Source organism: Hemicordylus capensis, chromosome 1 (genome assembly GCF_027244095.1).
Source record: "Hemicordylus capensis ecotype Gifberg chromosome 1, rHemCap1.1.pri, whole genome shotgun sequence".
In the NCBI taxonomy this organism is placed as follows: Eukaryota; Metazoa; Chordata; class Lepidosauria; order Squamata; family Cordylidae; genus Hemicordylus; species Hemicordylus capensis.
The window spans coordinates 175891793-175912775 of NC_069657.1; the positions used below are offsets into that span (position 1 = coordinate 175891793).

At 44.3% G+C, this 20983-nt stretch overlaps 1 protein-coding gene across 9 annotated transcripts in view; it reads left to right on the forward strand.

Moving 5' to 3' along the window:
• Window positions 1–20983, forward strand: part of ARHGAP15 (Rho GTPase activating protein 15) — a 609462-nt gene that overhangs the window by 346483 nt on the left and 241996 nt on the right. The gene's annotated exons all lie outside the window — the stretch shown is intronic.

The window sequence follows — 20983 nt, forward strand, 5'->3', positions numbered from 1 at the left end:
ATCCATCCCCTGAGGCAGTGAGCAAGGTGACATTGTGTGAGGAGGTTGGGAGTTTGGCTCCTGATACCTTCAACACCCATTTGTTCGCCCATGTGAGGGACAGTCCTCTTTAGGAGGTTGCTTCACAGAGGGAAGAATACCCACACTTTAGATAGTTATTAACCCCATTGTTAAGTTAACTTGTTTCAATTTAATATGTGTTTATTAACAAAGTGGCCCTATTTTAATGCACCCATGCATATCTTGTCTTATTTGGGGTTTGGGGTGCAAAATCACTTTAGTTTTCCCAAGTAGCACTACCCAGTTGGCTTGAGTAGAGGCCTATAGCCCTGGTTGTGTGACATGTTTTGGGATATCAACGCATGGTCAAGGGAAGTAGGATCACCCTATCTAGCTTTGTCTGGAGACAAAGGGCTCTATGCACTGATCCAAAGCTCTAAACAAAGCTGACACATGTACAAGTTATATTTTGTATAAGCTCTGTATAAACCATCTGTTCTGTTAAAATGCAACACAGCCTGCATTCATATAGCTCAGTGCATGTGGGCTTTGTTTAAAATGCATGTAGGCTTCATATCTGTGCATGGGTGCTGAGCCAACAGGCACAACTCCGCTGTCACTCTGTCACTGATAAACCCAGATATGTTGTATGAACAGAGTTTTCATGCAGCTCACTTGAGCAAGCCAGCTGGGAGTTGCTCAGAAAACCATGACTGCATTTTTAAAAAAATCTCCCCAGCTAAGTAATAGGACATGTGGATTCTGTCTGCAGGAGAACTCTTATGCAAAGGCTTTCCTGTTCTTATTTATGTAAGTGCTCCATACAGTAGAAGTTCTCAGTTGCATGCACAGAACATTCCTGATTCATGGAAAGATATGGGGAACACACAGAGCTCCCTGTGGACTTTTAAGCCAATGCATGATGGAGCTTCTCAACTGGGAAAAGTTAACTGAAATGTTAGTCAATAGGAACTACTAGCTTTATTGTTTTCTTCTCATGTACATGCTTGGATTTCATGAGCAAGGTTGACTTTTATCTCATTTTCTAGAATTCTGCATGCAAAATTTGTCCAGCCACCAGTGAATATGTGTTAAACCACAACTGCTCATTTAAATTAGGCACTTAACAGCTCTTGGGCAGCAGCTGTGCGCAGCCTTAGTATCCTGGATGTTCTGGTTGTGTTCCAGCAATTTTGAGCTAATCGAAGGGCCTCTACCAGTGCAAATTAGGGCAGCTCCACAGAGGGGGGAAATATGGAAGATCAAAGGAACATAGTAAAGGTGGGAATTCATCTGCTTCTTGCCTTTATCTGTGTATAGCAACAGTGCATTGGCCACTTCCAATAATGAAATGCCGTTAAATTCAATGGGACTATAGTATGTAGTGCTCTCCTTACAGTGTAATTCTTGTTTCTCCTGAACTATAGTAGCACAATGACTGGAGGCAACTTTATACACTAATAGTGCCAAACTAACTTTCATAGTCATTTTTCAGAAGTTGTGCAAGCATAATCATTCTTTCATTAACATTTCTAGCTAACCCTTTTCTGAAGGTCCTGAAGGTTCGGTGTAGGCAACGAGGGTCCAATAACCTATATAAAATATTTATTACAGATTTAACATGACAAAAGGCTAACAGCCAGCTTGCTTTTTGGCTTGGGACTAGGAAACAGATTCAGTAAAACATATCTAATGGGGCTTAAGCAGCCTCTCTGTAAATGGACTGGCAGGGAAGGACTCTTCAAGCCAATTCATGCTTGATTTTTGAAACCAGATACAAAAGTGCCTGAGTGTCAATGGCAAAATGCACTTGATGATATATATTCAAAGATCAGGACCCTGATGCTATGTTTATTGCAGAGAAACATGTGCATGTGCTACTCAGACTGGACTGGACTGGACTGCTTGTGCATTTTGCCATTTAAGCTTTATTTATTTTTTGCACCTGGGCTTTAAAAGTAAAGTCTGAATAATTATATTGCCAAATCGACTGGGCTATTTTGAAAATCTGTCTGCCACATATTCATCAGGGTCCATTGCACATATGCACACTAGGCACATGCAAATTGTGCATCCCATATCTTTCATAATCAATACTTAAATAATTAGAACAACCCATTGTAATATAATTTGGATTGTGATGTCATTTATGTCATGATATGGAATGTCGCCTGGGTGGGATCTTAATTCTGCTTGATTATTTATAGATGTGCTGCTGAAGCAAGTTCAGGCCCAGAAACCATAACTGTTCACTCATAAGCCTCACCTTAAAAGAAGAGCTGGGCACTGTGAGTTTCTGAAGTCTTCTCTGACCTGGATTTTAATCCAACTGGCGCGGGGGGGTGTGTGGGTGTGTGTGCCATTTTCTTGCTCCAGCCCTAGCCTGCCATTTGCTATTTCTGGATTTTCTGGAAGTAGCTCAACTTACTTGCAAACAAATCCAAAGTGAGTGTGGAATAGATGGACTTGATGATCTCTAATTATTTATTTGATACTCACTAGTGTAAAATGATAGGTGGTTGGTTGTTTATTCTGTTTAGTCCCAATGCCATGGAACCATGTGAAAGTTAATCCTGTTGCCTAAACCCTTCATATCACCATGTTCCCAGGCCTTGAGGCTATTCCCACACACATGCAAAAGCGGGCCCAGCCTAGTTTTGCATGTGCATGTGAACCGCCAGGATTGGGCCCAATCCCGGCAGCTACACGGCGGCAAACCAGCCTATTTAGCTACCCTATTAAATGAGGTTAAGGGAGCAAGCATTCTCTTAATCCTGTTTATTTGCTTGTGTGTCAGCCAGGCTGACACACTTGGGGAAGAAAAGAGGATTCCCATAATGTACCACGCACTCACACCGTGCATTATCGGAGCTCCATGGGGTGGGGCAACACGCAGCAGCGCGTCCCGGCACCCCGACCTCAGAGCTGCAGAGGGAGCTGCCGCACATCTGCATGGGCAATCCACCCACTCAGGGAAGGAATGGAAATCTTCTGCCGGGAGGGTGAGTGTAACCCGCTGTCCCCACAGACTGCCCTGGAGTTCTTCTCACTGATCATGAGAAGAGCTCCCTTGTTTTATTATTCAATAGGCATATACAACTTGTGATCCATCAGGTTGAAAGCCCACAAACTGTATGACAGCTCTTCAGTTTCTCAGTATATCTCCTTGCCCGGGGCTGCAAAAATAGGAGGCTTATTGAGGTCCTAGTAGGCCCATACATGGCTGGTGGGTTTGTTTAGCTATGTGCATCACAGGTTGTACAGTTGTGCTATACATTGTTTCAGGGCGGGGTAGGTGGGATTTAGGCTACTTCCCAGTAGGCTTGTGAGATCACCCGGTATCAACTTCTCAGTGCCTGGACCAATATGAACCAAATCGGGTACAGTTGTAGGGACACATAGGGACACCTGAATGGTGTAGTTTGTGATGATGTCATCCACCACAATTCAAGATGGTGGACGCATAAACATTTGAGGAGCAAGTGGGCTAACTTCTGAACCGCTTAACCAATTTGAATCACATTTGCTACAACTGTAGGGATACATAGGGATGCCCCAATGGCATAGTGTTTGATGATGTAATCCACCCCAATTCAAGATGGCAGATGTGAACTTTTGAGGCACAAGTGGGCTAACTTTTGGAACGTCTAACCGATTTGAACCAAATTTGCTACAGCTGTAGGAACACATAGGGATTCACCAATGGTGTAGTTTGTGATGATGTCATCTACCCCAATCCAAGATGGTGGGCGTGTGAACCATTGGGGTGCAAGTGCACTAACTTGAGGACCGTCTAACCAATTTGAACCGGATTTGGTACAGTTGTAGTGAGTGACACACAGGGACACCTCAATGGTGTATTTTGTAATGGTGTCATCACGATCCAAGATGGTGGACACATGAACATTTGAGGCACAAAAGGTCTAACCTGTGGACCTCAATTTGAACCAAATTTTGTCCAATTGTTGGGATAGTGAAAGGAAAGTTGGCAGATTAGTTCTTACTAGAACAACTTGTTTAATGGTAGGATAGCTGACTGAGGAATCAGCTCTGACTTAGCGTCTTTCAGTTTCTGGATAGTTTTTTCTTTTTAGTTTAATAAAGTGTAGCTGATGACTCTCCTTTGGTGTTACATAGGGATCAGATGTGATCCCTTCTAACAAATCCAGATTCATTAGCATAATTCAAATCCATCCTTTAATGTGTCTCTGAAGAGAAAGCAGATGCATGTGTTTCAGGCAGGCTTTCTTTAGAAACCTGATTTACTAGCAAGGTCTGGTTCTTATATGGGGGTGTCTTGTATGTTCCATGCTCTGTCATGAATGTCATGCTATACCATATAGCTGTGTGTGTGTGTGTGTTTTAATCATGGCAGTAGCAATGGAATGTTTTGCAGAGAAAAAGCATGTTAGTTTCCTACCATGAAGTTTCATTAGGATTAGGTTCCGGCCATGCAAATGAGTTAAGATTCGTTAGCAGAGCTTAATTCCAATCTCCAGTAAGTCTATGTGAAATGCTCATTTGATAAGGTTCCTTCATTGTCTTCAGTAGAGTTTATCCCTTAATCTGTTAAAATGTTATGAAAATGCTGTTGCAATGCTTACCCTGAGAGAGCACTTTTAAATGTTAATTTTTTAAGTCTTGTATTAAAACATTTTTAAGTAGCAAAATGGAACGATGCAGATTAAAACCAAAAGAGTTGGCCAAATTTCATCTCCTAGAAAACATCTTTTTAATTTTTTTATAGGTGAATTAAATAGCTTGATAAATTATTTATTTTCTACAAATGTTTTTGGTGGTAGAGGCAGAAAATGATATGATTGGAATGTTCATACTTTTTTTTATATAATTACAAGGACTGTTCTCCAAGGAGAGGAAATGTCATGTATTTTCTGAGTTAAAGACAGAATTAAAGGTTAAAAATGCCTTTAAATGACATTTGTTTGTTTGTTTCACTTTTCTAGTAAAGGTATTCAATAGGTCATAGAAAAAATTGAAAAAATGCAATTAAAACCAGTTAAAGACAAATTGAATCAAAACTGTTTTTAAAAACAAACACAAAATCTAAAATTACACACCAGTAAAAACAATAGCAAAATTCTGTTGATTTTTGTCTTATAACTATGGTGTATACTTGATCATTAACAGACATAGAGCTGGGTCTCACGACCAGTGAGACCCGGTTTGGGAAGCTCAGCGGGGAGAGTAGGCTAAGCCCGCTCTCCCCACACATGATCAGGGCGGGAGCCCTGGGCGGCCAGATCGGCCGCCCACACGATACTGAAGAGACCCCTGGAGCTGGGGGTCTGCTCGTGAGTAGCCATGCCGCGGAGCTGCGCTGCGGCTACTCACGATCAGGAAGCCCGGGTTAGCAGAGTGCTCTGCTAACCCGAGCTTAGGGGAGGGCTACAAAAGCAGGTGACCCACTTTGACTCAACCGGGCTCGGCTGCGAGCCCGGTGAGTCTCATAATCGGTGGAAAGCAGGCTAAGCACCTTTAGACCGCTTTCCACTGATGGTCAGAATAGCTCCATAGTTAGAGTCATGCAAAGTATGGTACACATGCAAAATGTTCTCTAGCACAATGTTACATGAAGTGTGCTCCACAAATGTTACATGAAGTGTGCAAGGTTACAACTTTGGCTCCTGTTGCACCTAATTGTCTACTTAAGACATTTTAGGAGCCTTCTGTGTACAGGCACCTGATAGTTTTTAAGGCATCCATCATATCAAATACAGTACAAATGAACAGGTCCATGTGCAGCAAGAATTTGTTCTGTGACACACTTCTACAATTAATAACATATGCTAAGGATCTGTAAATAGTAACAATGAAATAATATCAAAAAGGCACTATTTAGGTGCTGTTTCTAGGGTTTATATTGAGGCTTAGCTTAGCTCTGTGCAGTCTTTCAAAGAGACTATTCTCACTCGCAGGCAAAACCAGACTAACGAAGACAAGCCAGTCTTGTCTGCATGTGAGAACTGCCGGGATTGTGCCCGGTCCTGGCAGTACCTTGAAAGCAAACCCTCCAAGCCTGCCACCCTCTTAAATGGGGTTAAGGGAGCTAGCTCTCCTTTAGCCTTGTTTTTTTATCGTCTGCCACCCTGGCTGCTTGGGAGACTGTGGGACTCCTGGCCGGCATCGGGGGAATCCCAATAATGCACCACACACACACGCAATGCATTATGGGAGTTCTGGGAGCTGGGGCGAGGCAGCTGCCCATCTGGGCGTGTGATCTCCATGCCCAGACCAACAGCGAAGATGCAGGGGAAATAAGCTTTTTGAGGCTTCTTCCTCTGCCACTTCAAACCCTTTCTCATAGATTGTGAGAAAGGGCTCAATCTGTTTGCAATCTTTATGTGTGATCAGAGATTCATATCGTCCATGTATTGGATTACAGATATAAAGCCCAAAGTCTTTAACCTGGTACAAATACAAAACAAAACCAGAGTCAACGAGTTATATGGACAGAGCCTACATATGGATTCTATGCATATATGTCTCTGTGAAAAATGTCCACGCCCTGGGCAGGGCTCAGATGCACATTCATAGGGCCATGGCAGGTCAGTAGTAATCAGTATTTCCCACACAAGCACCAATTAAGTTAATTAAAAGGATTTAGCAGCAGTATTTGGAGGGCAGCAGCCATAGGTCAGAAGCAGAAACAGCATTACTCTTGAATAAGTCTTATTGATTTGAAGAAAAAATTATTTCTTCAGTATGTGAATTCCTTTTATTTATTCATTGACTTGCTTCATGTATAGCCTGCCTTTAGGGTTAAGGAGTATTCAGGCTGTCAAAAATATAAAATATTTTAAATTCCACACATTTAAACATCCATATATATTGAAATTCCCCAAACATCTAAAAAACAGTAACACAACAAACCAGAAACTACCCTGCAGTGGATAACACATCTCACCTGTTAAGATCTCCTTTTGTTATATTTAAGCCTATAATACAGGCCTATCTCATTTTAATCAAATAAATATTTGTTTGAGTATGATGGATACTTTACATTCTGCAAGAACCTTCTATTGAGTGTGCTGGGCTTGAGGGCTCTGAGCAGAATGAGGATTTTGTTGAGGAAAGGTGGGTCCTCTTAAATTAAAAAAATGTGAATCTCTTTAAAGAAACCTTGGAAGATAGGTGGAAAATACAACTATGGGGTGTGGGGAGGTAGCTGTGTTTAGTCTGTAGCAAAAAAACCCACAGAGTTTAACCAGAAAACCACAAATTAATGTTAGCACAAGATTTCATGGATGTAGGATGAATTTGTTGAAGTAGGCAACAAAAGTTAATGATGAAATAATTTTTTCAGTCTTTAATGTGTCACAAGATTATTTGTCATGGAAAATATAGATGCAAGCTAAATAAGTACGAATAAAGAAAATCACCAGTGTGCGTAGCTGCCGGTGAAGAGCATAGCATCCTTTTGGCTGTTGCTGCTGGGTAATTAATAGGTGTCTCTAAACTTTATTGTTTGCTGCACAGTCTTCACTCTGCTTGGTGTTGAAATAGTTATAGGCCCAGATCATACGTAATGCCAAACTGGAGGTAGGCAAACCCTTGGTTTCAATCTTAAACTCCAGAGTGTGCCACACTTTCGTCAAACTGTCAGATATTAATTCGTGTGCAGGTTGCCTAATATGGGCTGGCCATTTCTGATGAGTCACTTTCTATGTCACCAGTGTGGTGATTAGTGGAAGAGGGGAGCCCTGGCTTCTAGCAGCCCCAGGACAGCGAGGTTGCTGTTTTGGGATGAACATCTTGACTTGGGCACATAGGCTGGCAGGGCGCACAGTTTGACAGCTAGTTGGTGGCAGTTGCCAAGAACGTGACAGCAGTCCCCACAGCTTTCCTGCATAGAGCAGCCTGGCTCAATATTGAGTCCCCAAGGTCTGCAACTCTCATGAGAAAGCAATCTGTGGGAGTATGGACATGCTACAAGGGCATCTCAGAGTACCCTTTGCTTTCTCCTCACATATGGTTCTTCTCATGAGCAAGCCTAGGGACTGATAAACCCCAAGGGGAAGGGGCTGGGGCCCCCTTTCCCAACTTTTCTGTGAAAAAAAATAGAAGTTGGCTGATTGAGAATCCCTGCCTGCTGCTGTCTTTTGGAGCCATCCCCCTTCCCTATGCTACCCTTCCGGCACTGTGATGGGATGCCTTGCTTATGTAGCCATGAGTGTTTGTGCTGTCATTTCCTTATTGAGGAGCAAAGAGCTTAGTGCCCGCCCTGTCATCCCATCCACTTTCCCTCCTACTTGCCAGGTGGGGGGAGCAAGGGACATCGTGGGAAGAGGAAATGCCCCTGAGCGACTGTGCGGCTTGACAGGCTGACAGGTTTGGCATGGGGCGTGATGGCATTTCTGTTGCCTGGCAACTCCGTAGCTGCTTAGCTTTTAGGAAGGGAAGGGCTGGTTCTCCGAGAGGCGGCCAGAGAGAAGCACCGAAGTAATGGAGGAGCAATGTCCTCAGGTGGGTCTGCTTTGCTGCTTCTATGACTGCGATTTGAAAATTGGCATGAGACTGCGGTTATGGCTGCATCCGGAGTCGTATGTAATGCCTCAGCGGTCAGACCTCAGGTCACAGCGGTGAACCTTTGTACTAGCCAAAGGTTCAGTCTGGAGTTTGGCGAAGCAAACCAGAGGTCACGTTCAGCCCGAAACCATGGTTTCATGCGTTCAGAGTACCCTTCCAACCTCTGGCTCATTTAACTCCAGTCTGGCATTACATATGAACTGGACCATAATATAGTTCCTTCGGTTAGGGCTTGAAAAGATAATGCATAGATATTTTTTAATATCCTTAAATGGAAACAATGCCTTTCCAATTTGAGCTTTGTCACAATTTCATATGATTAAAAATTAAATCTCAGACATTCAAGGCATGTTTATAAATACTTATTGCAGGGGAGTGGTATTTTGGTAGCTCACTCAATGTCTGGTGCACATTTATTTGAATGCCAGTAGGGAACACCTGTGCAGTGTGCATACCACTGAACAAGTGTAAGTTTGTAGACATAATGAATGCAGGTAGGTTGGGATGGAGTTGCTGCCATGATGCCAGTTCATCCCTTACATATGCCGGTTCACTCCTTACATGGGCAGAGGAAAGGCTTCATCCTGATTCCCTATACAGAGGTACTAGAGAACTTATCACTACTAATGATGCCTCTAACAGTATTCATAAATCCAGGGTACTGTGGCAATCTCTGTTCCCAGAACCCTGTCTTACATACAGCCTCTGTCCTCCTTAGCTTTGTCCAGTTTTATTCATACTAGAGTTTAGCAAATATCCTTATTTACCAAAGTAGATAATGCATGCTGGAACATAGAAAGTGACTCATCAGAAATGGCCAGCCCATATTAGGCAACCTGCACACGAATTAATATTGAAACAACAAGAGTATTTCCAGAGAACAGCATGACTAGCTTTATATATCCAGCAATCTCTGCTTTTATTTTGTTTTTTTCAAAATTCAGCCACCCCTTCTCATACCATAGACTTACACAGGGTCAGTAGTGAGGGGACAAGTGAGTCAGTGGGCAGGGTCAAGACTGGTCGCCAGCATTTGATTCAGTGGTATGCTCATCTGTCCATTCCATTACAAAGTTAAGAAGAATCTATTCCATCAACTTTTCATTTTATATTTACATGATAATACAATTCCTAGTAATCTAGATTCATGGTTCTATCCAAGGTTAATGCTTAAGTGTCAGATTTGGATATGTCAATGAAGATATTGAGAAAGGAATATGGACGTGGGATACAACCCCTGGTGACAACTTTATTAGGCTAACAGTAGGGTGGGAAATGTCCACATGCTCGCTCCAACCTTTTTTCCTTTGTGGCTTGTTGTAGGTAGCAGCCCAGAGATTTCCAGAGAAGGGTTGCACTAGGAAGACCAGTTAGCCCACAACTGATTCCCACTTGGGAAGTCATGCTGGAACCCTGGTCAATATGCTCAGTATGTTACCAAATCTCAGACTCTGCTGGCATGTCACCTACAGTCAAACCTGACCCTACTTGTACAATAGCTCTGGCTTGTGTGGCCTCTGATCAAGCAGGCACCACACTTTCTCTGCAGCTCGTATTCTTGGTCCACTACTCCTGGTTGCCTGTGAACCCAGTACAATTCTGGCATCTGCAGTAGCTGTTATCATTGCTATTACCCTTTCAGGTGCCTTCCATGATAACCCTGCCCCACCCAGAGCAGCCAACCCCTGAACTTCACATGTACGTGCTGGTGTCACTCATCTGGGAAATGCCCCACCAGCGCATGATCATAGCTGGGGGGAGCGCCACGATAATGAAAGCGGTAGCAAGTGCAGGAGGAGCAGGACCTACTCTCCTCCATGTTAAAGGGGCTGAGGCAGCCCTCAGTTTTAAAGGGGTTGTGCTGCCATTTGGATGCCGAATCATGTTTCGGCACATCCCTACTTACAATGTTCCACAGAGTAACTTCGTTTCTAAAGGCAGTTCTTGATAGGGTGTTGAACCTAGGTCCAACTCAGTCATGAAGCAAACAGAATGGTTTCGGGAAGTTACTGTTTCTCAGCTGAACCTACTTCACATAGTTGTTGTAATGGAATAAAATGGAACAACCCTATGTGTACTGCCTTCAGACTTCTGAAAGGAGTGCTGTATAAATACATGAATAGAATAGCTTTGCACTGATGTCAACTGAAGTCAGTGGTCAACATGATACACAGCATTCCGGTGCCAGACCGCTGCATGCCAGGGCTGCTGGGGATCCACAGGCAGCACTGGCTCCATTAAGAAAGAGTGGCTGTACAAGCAGTGCTACTGCAGTTATTCCCATTGCAGCGAATGGAAATAACTACAGTAGCACGGCTTGTAGCTCTTAACAGTGTCAGGGCTGCCTGCGTGTCTACAGCAGCCCCAGGGTTCCAGTGCTGGAACACTATGCATCATGTTGGCCAACAGCTAGGATAAATTGTAATGCTGTTTGGCCTGCCTACCTTATTACCATGTCACATCTTTGCAATCTCAGTGGGTTTCTTTAAGCAGAATGGGCAATTCATTGCAACTATATAATCATCATATTATATGCCTCAGGACCTCAGAATGATGATCCCATCTTGTCCTTGTGTCTCTTTTTATATCCACATACAAAGCTGTCATGTCCACTACTACCTCAAATGGATGGTTTTTATGTGCATATATCAGCAACCCGTAATGTGAACCATGCTGCCGAGCACATTGTGAATATACTGCTCTTCTTAAAAATTGTTGTTGTTGTTTTCATACTATAGTATTGACTAACTGTCGGTGTTTGATGTATGGTTTGCCAGCCTGATGTAGACTTATGGTTAGAGCTTAAGTTGTTAGTTCTGCTTTTGCAGCCAATTCAGAATAACTACAGATGCCTCAAGATATTAAAATTGACTGCTCAAATGGACTCAGTGTGGGAGTTTCATTGGTTTTAAATTGATAACAGCTGAAAGAGTGAATGATTAAAGCTGTATAAGGGCATAGAATGCAGCTCTATCCCCCCCCCCCCATTTTTTGTTGTTGAACAAGTTCTTGTGAACAGCTCTTTGTATGGGAATTTTCTTTACTATAATAATAATTTTAAAAAATTTCATTAGTTGAAATTTTTAAATGATGAACAAGTACATTTCGGAAGCCTATTGAGGCAGCTATTCCTGAGAAACTGGAATAAACTTTGAGAGGACAAAGTGGGTTTCTATTCAGAAGGGAGCATTTAAAGTTAAGTAGCATTCCATAAGGTGGTAATTGTGTCTATTTCCCAGACATTTGAGCTAAATAAGCTGCATAGGAAACATAAACTGTCATAACAGAAGGTTAGAAGTATTGTGTACATCTTTGCCTATCACCACCCGCTTCCCCATTACTGTATGAAAATAAAAAGGGAATTCTAAGGAGCTTTTTCGCTAATAAATCAAACAAGGCCCTTTTGCTTTCTTTATTCCCTTGGGAACAGTTATTGTTTTCATTATTGGAAAAGATGTTCTGGTTACTTCTTTATCTCAGCAAGATTTAAAATATTTAGACAAGGAAATTTAAGCTTTTTCTAACGGGCTTATGTAGATGTTTCTAAAACTGCAAAGACAAATGTGAAGGTTATGAATTCCTAACATCTATCGCCCATATTTGGTACAGATTTCAGCAGTCTTTTTAGATGCTACCTCAGGAATGGCTGACTGGTATCTCACAGCCAGTCCATAACATCCTATTGGACACACAGCAGCATTGTGATGCCATTTTGTTCATTAAAGGTAAAGTGTGCCATCAAGTTGATTTCGACTCCTGGAGTCCACAGAGCCCTGTGGTTTTCTTTTGGTAGAATACAGGAGGGGTTTACCATTGCCTCCTCCCACAAAGTTCATTAGATAATTCCAAATTGGTTATAACAGCTCTGTGCTCTGTGAATGAGAAAGTCTGACAGTGAACAAATTTGCAATAATATATATATATATATATATATATATATATATATATATATATATATATATATGGATGGTATACCCGTCGTTAATCCCACATGTGGCAGCACTCATGAGAGTTTTTGAGCAAGCTGCCAGCAGGGAGAGAGGAAAGCGGTGGCGCTGGTGAACAGGCGGGCGAGGAGGGGAAAAATACAGTGGGGCAGGGGAGAAAATGGTGGTGGTAGGCAGGGGGTGGGAGAAAAGAAAATGGCAGTGGGGGCGGGAGAAAGAAAATGGTGGTAGGGGTGGGTGGGGGAAGAAAATGACTGCAGCGGGTGGGGAATAGAACGGTGGCGGTGGGCAGGGGAAACTAGAGGCACAGATGCTCTCTGCCCGGCCCAGCTACTTCTCAGTAATTACATTGTCAGGAAATATTCCCACCCACTTTGTGTTGAGTCATACGAATACAAATACGACAACTATTTATAGACTGCTTTTCAACTGAAGTTCCCAAAGTGGTTTACATAGATATAAACAATCAAACAAATAAATAAAATGGCAGTCATGAAATGAAAAACAGATGAAAATTGGTTTCTTCTTGTTTATTGGCAAAAACCTGTAGATATTAGATGACTGCAGTTTTCTTATCATGGGAATATACATCTGATTTTTAAATCCATGTATACATCTGTATGTACATCCAGAGAAATCTGTGCACACATCCATATGATCTCCTGAACACAGGTTTGCCCAATGACAGCCACTAAGACCATTCCTAAAGTGAAACAGCCTTCAGAAGTTGACAATAAAGAAGGGAGAGGATTTCTGCCTTTAACTTTATACCTTCACATGCAGGCAACAGTAGTGGTAGAGTTGCTGCAAACAGCACTGTGCAAGCGCATAGTCATTGCTGCATGAACTCTTTTAAAAAGTGAACATCCCAACCAACACTGCATCATAGCCAAAAGAAGCACACATTCTGTTTCAGTGCTCATGCAAGGCAGTGCTATTTTCACTGATCTCTTCTTACTCCAGAAGCTCTCTGTGAAGTTTGCAAACATGTCACTGAGAGCTGAACTACCCTCAGGACCATATCTGCAAGTTCTGCAGAGCATTTCCGGGGAGGGGAGATTTCCCACCTCTGGAACATGAACACCAATACTGCTGAAAAGTGAATGCATCCACTACACAAGCACAGCATTAGTCAAGATGTTAGCCAATGTATTCTGACCCTCTTTCTAAGACAGAGAGAGAGAGAGCAGGGGAGATAGAGAATGCACTTCAGTACACTTGTTATGGAAATACTTGTTCGATGACTTTTTTTCTGCTAAGCGCAGGCATCTATTCCATAATGTCTGTGGAAATACCACCAACTCCATTTCCGAATCAGTGCCAACTATATCCAATAAATGGCCATCACCATATCATCTCCCTAAAAACTTCATTCAAATTTATTCATTCCAGCTAGCAAAATGTATGCTCCCATTCCCCTGTCAGTTACCAGCTTCGTTGCCTCAATACTAAACTGTAAGACTTTTAGACAATTTACCATGAGTACAGCTCAGGATATTTGGCTTCACTGTCAACTAGTCCATGCCATTTTCCAAAAAATAAAATTATTTGAGGAAAGATTCTCAAAGTCCAAAAAGTGTGTGTGTGTGTGTGTGTGTGTGTGTGTGTGTGTGTGTGTGTGTGTGTCTTTGATACAGTATGAAATGTAGCTTCTTGTTTGAAAGCCCAGTATAAAAATCTGAGGGTGAATATGCCAATCCTTAATGTTGTGCAGGTTACTATGTAGTTAGTTATACATGCTCTCCTAGGATTCTTTCAGGCTTTGCCAAGAACATTGATTACAGAAGCACTATCAAAGGCCTCTACACCAATTTTCAAAGTGTCATGCTCTGCTGGAAAGGTACGCAGGGACTATCTCTTGGTTTAAATGATGATCTTATAGCCACATTGTTTAAACATTTTAAACTGCATCTATTGAATGGTTTCCCTCATAGGTTTGATTCATTTTGATTCTGCTGACAAAGTTCCCATTACAGAGTGCTCTTTTCATAATTTGTCAAAAATATATAGCAGAGATGAAGGAGAATAAAGCTAATTTGTAATCTGCGAGCACTAACCTGATTATGCTGACATGCTTCATGATGAACACCCTTGGCTCGCTGGCCAGAGGTTTAAAGTTATGAAGCACAAAAAAGCTGTGTTGTGTAGCTAAACACAAATGCATTTTTTGTGCAGCACAAAATCACTGCTATTAAAACAAAGCATTTCCCTTAAAACAATAATTTAAAAATCACTCACACAATGAGCCTGGGCTTGGCTGCCCATGGGAACCACTGGGATCCACGCGGATCCCAGCCGTGGCACCAAACTCAGCACCGGAACCTGGCTCTTAGTCGAGGTTAAGGCACAAATGTGCCCTTAACCTGGCTGCCAGGATCGTGTGTTAGTGCAAGCTTCTTGCAGCTCGGGCTGACACAGAAACGGGGGGTCTAAAGCACCCATCACCTGGGAGAATCCCCCAGTGCACCACACTTTGTGGGAAACCTGGAGGTCAAGATAATAACCTGCTCCGCACTGCACAGAACAGCCCGGATTGTGTGAGAGAGCGCTCCACGCTCCCACCAAGCATTGGATGATTGTCTGGGGAGAACACAAGGAGGCTATTCTCACGATGGGGAAAAACCGAGCTAAAGAAGCCCAGCCCATTCTTTCCCCATCGTGAGAACCAGCAGGCTCGCGGGTGAGCCCTGCGGTTCTCTGGCAGCTAGCCCACCAAAGTAGCCCTCCCCTTAGCCCATGTTAGTGGAGTGACCGCTCCGCCAACCCGGGTTTTCTGACCATGTGCCACCATGGCACGGCTTCGCGCCATGGCAGCACATGAGGAGACCCTTGCCAGGAGGCTGCAAGCAGCCACCCGGGCTCAGGGGTCTCTCCAGGATGCCCTGCACACTTGTGCAGGGCATCTTGGAACTTCTGGGGGCTGTGCAGCCCCCGATCCCTGCAGCCCCTGCCGGCTCCATGATGGAGCCAGCAGTTGTGTGGGCGGCCGATCCGGCTGCCTTTGGATCATCTGCGGGGAAAGTGGGCAGAAAGTGGCCCGTTCTCCCCGTAGACCCAGAAGAAGCTCTTCTCACTGATCGTAGAAGAGCTTCAAGGTCTGTGTCGTACAAAACCTTACAGGAAATGCTATGGGGAAATACGTATTGGGCTAGGCAGGATGAGATTCTAAGCTATAGTAAATGATGTGATACTGATTTTTACCTCAGTGTAATAGGATTATTGAATAATTACCTTGGGGGTAATTAAGGATTATTGAATTAATTACCTCGGGGGTAATTAAGATGATTGAATAATTACCTCGGGGTAATAAGTCCCCGAAGGATTTTGAGATGTCATTAAGACCATGACAGATAGTTGAACCTCATGCCCTGGAGCAGGGGCGTATGGTTAATAAGGCAAAGGGAGATGAATGTCTCCTGGTCCACAGCCTCTGAGGAGCCCCAAGCAGCTTGGTCTGGCTCATCCCAGCATGTTGTGCCCCTGTCCCTGCACATTTGCTTGCTCCCAGGTGGCTGCTGCCTCTTTCTCCCTCTCCCCCCCGTCCTGCCAGCCGGGTCTCTTCCTACTCCTCCAGTTCAGCTTTCGCCCACTGCTGAGGCTACTGCTTCTGTCTGTTTCCTGTGCCACGAGGTGCTGGGGGTGGGACATGGGACGGGAGGATGCAGCCCTGAGAATGTCATCACCAGTGTCACAAATTGGGTTAGGCGGTGTTCCGTTGGGAAGAGCTCGAGCCATGGGGAGAGTCATTGCAACCAACAAAATGAGGGCACAAGCAGCAGCAACAATAGGACAACTGCAGACTGCACCAAAGCACGGAGCCCGCCGCCTTATTCAGACAGCCCCCGAGTGTTACAGCGGCAGAGCAATTATTGTGTGGCTTCTACCTTTCTCCCCACATCCCTGTGGGCCGCTGCCTCCAGTTTCGCTCTCCACTTGCTTTTATATGTATCCCCCCTCCCCTTCTCCTCTGCAAGACCTTGCTTCGTGAGGCAGCTGGGTTTTTTATTTTTATTTTTTATTGTAGTAAAGAAAAACAATTGGCATGTGACGTGCATGTTCTTTAGGTGCAAATTTTCTACAGACAACCTCTGCAACAACAAGAGCTCTCAGCAAGATTCATTCTCCCTTAGTCCCTTCCCCTCACAATGTTTGGAGGGGAGCGCAGGGAACTATCGAAATTTCACGCTCACGCTCTCCCTCTGCCTAGTGTGTGCCCTGGTGTTTTGAGCACGCCACAGAAGAAGAAGCTCTGGATAGTAAGTCAGGCACGGCAGGCGCAGGGGGAGGAATGGGATGCCTCTTGTTTTTGCATGAGCAACTGTCAGCTCGCAAGAGCATTTTTAACCACTTGGGCAGTGGGGGTAGTTCTCAGGAAAAATATTTCTGCACCTCCCTCCTTGTGTTTTCATTGCATTCCCATGTTTCCGAGTTGCAACAGCGACTTGATGGCTCTCAGATGCTTAAGAATGGTTTAAGGCAAGTTCAAATAAAGGGTCTGCTGCTGGGGAGGAAAAATGAGCTACCAGCATTGCATTTAGCATCTAGTGACATAATAGTAGGGGAAGGAGGGAATGGGTTTGTTGTATGTTCAGTCTGGGTGGCTCAATGTTTCCTTCCAGATTCCTTATTAAAACCATCCAACATGGGCTAGGCATATAAAGCTGTTCTCATTATCCCCACTGCTTCTGCCCTCATTCTTCCATTGGGGTTTCCTATTCAAAATTCCGTGTGTAATGTGATGTCAATCATTCTTCCCTGCTGCCTTTTTCCATTTTGGGGTAGTGGTGTTACCTTGGTGGTGTGCACAAGCACAAAACGCAGTTTGGAAGCTACAGTGTGCTACATTCAGTTCTTGTTTATTACTTCCAACTCTGGTTGTGCCTTTCTGTGGATTGTCTTGAAGTGAAATTCACCATCTATCTTTCCCTGAGACCTGGAGCATGCATTTGCAAAAATATATCGGTGACTGTGCAGTAGTGTGCATACTTCGGACATCAACATAGATTACTTCACTTATGGTGCGTATACACTGTTATGCACGTGGTCACTTGATGTTCCGGTCATTATGTGTGATTGCATTTGTGAAGCAGGTTGATAATGCTTCTTGGGTGATGAGCGGGATCTCAGTATGCTAATAAAACAGCACAAAGAGCCTTGCAAGGTAGGCCCCCTGTCACACACATTTGGTGGATGCAGAGCTGAGGCCAGATCAGCATTCTCTCTAACTTTTTTCCATCTGTGTGGTATGATTTTTGTTCTAGGCAGCAGTGTGATAATACTATTTCCACCTTACTAATTTGAATATTGAAGTATTATCACTTTCAGTAACCGTTTGTTGACATATGTCCTTGTTTTTGTTATACTTTGTAATAAAATCGAGTAGAATTGTAAAATACACTTCTTTTTCCTTCCATGTTTATGGTGCTTAGTCATTAATAATGTTCTTCTGCAGCAGAGACATGGGGCCAGGAGAAGGAGAGGAAGGCAGAGAGAGGCCCATTTTAAAATCTCGTCTCCGGGTCCACTCCAACCTTGGTACGCCCCTGCCCTGGAGCCACTGAATCCTTCCTTCCTTTGTGATGGAACTCCTGCTACCTCTTCTGCCTCTTCTCTGCTAACCTCTTCACACTCTTCATCTGCCTCTTCTTCACTGCCTCTTTCACAGTTCTGCTCTTTAGAGCAGGGGTTCCCAAATGTTGATGGCCTGCAGCTCCTGTCATCCTCAGTCACAATGGAGATCTTGGTATACCCAAAGAAGCCTGTTGATGCCTGCTAAAACAGCAAATAAAGATGTTGCTATTTGTTGCTACAGGTGTGTGAGCAAACCTATGTGCAGGGAGCATATACAGTGACTGCCCTTGTATCTGACTTTTATCTTCCAGAGAAAGGAGAATGATGATTAACTGGCAACATAGTCACAAATGACTTATGGGGGGATCATATGGTTCCATCTTTATAAGCCTAAAGATATTAGGCTGGTAGAAAGGGCATTGTGTTCTTTTTCTCCTCTAAGCTGCAGAATCTAAGCAACTTGAATTAGCTGTGTGGCTTACTTTATTCACTGATTTCATGACTGACTTTAGTTGGGTTGCTCCCCCTCCCCCAAAATTTTTGCATATTAGACATCCCTGCCTGAAACAGGAAGTGATGGAAATAACAAGAAGAAAACCTTCCCCCACCTCCAAAGTTAATGTTAATTGAAGAAAAAGTGTGAATCAAAAATCTGCTGCAACTTCACAATGAAGTGGTCAGATGCTGATGTGATTGAATATATTGCACCACTTCAGTTTCTACATCAGGAAACATATTTTTGAGTTTTCCCCTGGTCTGGAGAGGCCAGCTGTCCTTACCTCAGAGGATGGAGTGGTGAGAGGGCCCAAGGCGACAGGGATGGGTAGCAGCCGGGGAGAGACGGAGGAAAGATTGCCAATGGTCAGGGACTCAGCTCCAGTGGAGGACAAGCTGAGTCCTGATAAGACTGAAGGGGAGGCGCGCGATGATAACATCAGCAGCATGCATCCCGAAGGGAGGGGGTCTGAGCAGGAGGAAGGAGAAGGGATTGAGCAGGAGGAAGGAGAAGGCATTGGCAAAAGCTGTAAGGGGTAATCAATTACAGGTAATAAAGAGGGGCATTGGCCCTGTAATTGGGGTAAGGTGATGCATAGCCTGTGAGGAGGCATATAAGGAGCTGGCCAGGAATGAGAGGCTGGCTGGTGGAGAGTGTCAGGGCCCCCCGGAATGGGGCAGACACAAGGAACAAGCAGCCTGGGACAGAGGAGGTACAGGGTGATGCTCAATCCCCTCCCTGTCCCTGCTCTGAGGCTGAACCAGATAAGCCTAGCCACACTGGGTAAATGAGACAGGGACCTGTAGTTGGACACCCCTACTTGAGAAAATCCCTGTTAACAGAAAACTAGAACAGAATTTTCTCTAGACAATGAGGTGCTTGTAAAGCACCTCATTGTCTAGATCAAAGTGAAGCGCCTCAAGATGGTGTGCGGGGAGGGCTGGCTTAGCCCACTCTCCCCGCACACGAGCAGAGCACTCACCCTGGGCGGCTGGATTGGCCACCCACATGACTGCCGGCTCCATCATGGAGCTGGTTGGGGTTGTGAGGATTGGGGGCCGCCTGGTCCCTGGAAGTCCCAGCATACCCCATGTGAGTACGCGGGGCATGCTGGGGAGACTACCATGCTGGGAGGCTTGTTGTAGCCTCCCGGTTGATTGTCTGCTTGTGAGTTGCTGCAGCTCGGAGCTGTGCCATGGTGACTCACAATCAGATAAATGGGGTTAGCAGATTGCTCACTCCGCTAACCTCATTTAAAGGTGTGGTACTTTTCTGTGGTTTTCTGCCGGGAGCCTTGTGGCTCCCATTGCAGCACACGACCACAGGAAAGTGGGCTAGGCTCCCTTAGCCCGCTTTCTTGCAGTCTTGGGAATCGCTTCAGTGCCTGCCTGGTAATTAGATTTCTACTCTTCTTTTATGTGATGGAGCATTGAAAAATTGTATTTTCTACCTCTGGTCTGAAGTGGTACTGTCGTTCCCACCAGTTCAGAATTGTACTGCTTTATTCTGTTGTACTGCTTCATTCTCTTGTAGACTAAGCCTAAATCAGTTAACTAAACTTTCACATTTAACTTTTTTAATGCATGCAATACATATTCATTAAATCCATCTTACATTGTGAAATGTTGACGAAAAGCACCACACAAGTCCATTTTGTAAGCTAATACCCAATGAGATTGTTCACCTGGCCATTTTTGGCAGGCGGGGAGAATGTGGGGAGAAGGTACCCTCCCCACCAGCTGATACCTCCCCCCACAGACAGTTCTGTTTGACTTGTGGGGCATGCCACATGCACGCTCACATGATCCATACTGCTCCCAGCAGTGCAGATCTCTGGAGGCTGTGAAAATGAGTTCCGGCCTCCAGGAATCCCTAAATGCCCCATGTGAAGAGTGTGGTACATTTAGGGATTCCCCTGTGAGTTGGGCACTCTAGGCGCACAACTCTGTGTCTGCTCAGGTTGATCGAGCAAACACATGACCCTGAACCTGGGGTAAAGGGAACACTTGAGCCCTTTAACCCAGGTTAACCCTCGGCTGATGGGGGAGGCATCGCTGGGATTGACCTCGATCCTGGCGCTTCACATGAGTAGCCAAACCCAGGCCTGAGTTTGGCTGCTTGTGTGAACAGCCTTATTATCTTTCCTATGGGCTTGCATATAAGATTCAGTAGTACCAGATTTGTTTGTTTACTGACTCACCAGACCCATTTCTATCCTTCAGGGCACTCGGGGCAGCACTTGTGACATGCCCGAGGCCACTTAATTAGCTTCAGAGCTGGATTTCCATCTGATTCTACCTCCAACCTCAAGTTCCCATCTGCCTGATCCACCTCTGTTCATTGTGGCAGATCTGAACCAGGTTTTACCTGGGTGAGAAATGAATGAACATTTGCCTGTTTCCACACAAAAATTACATTATCT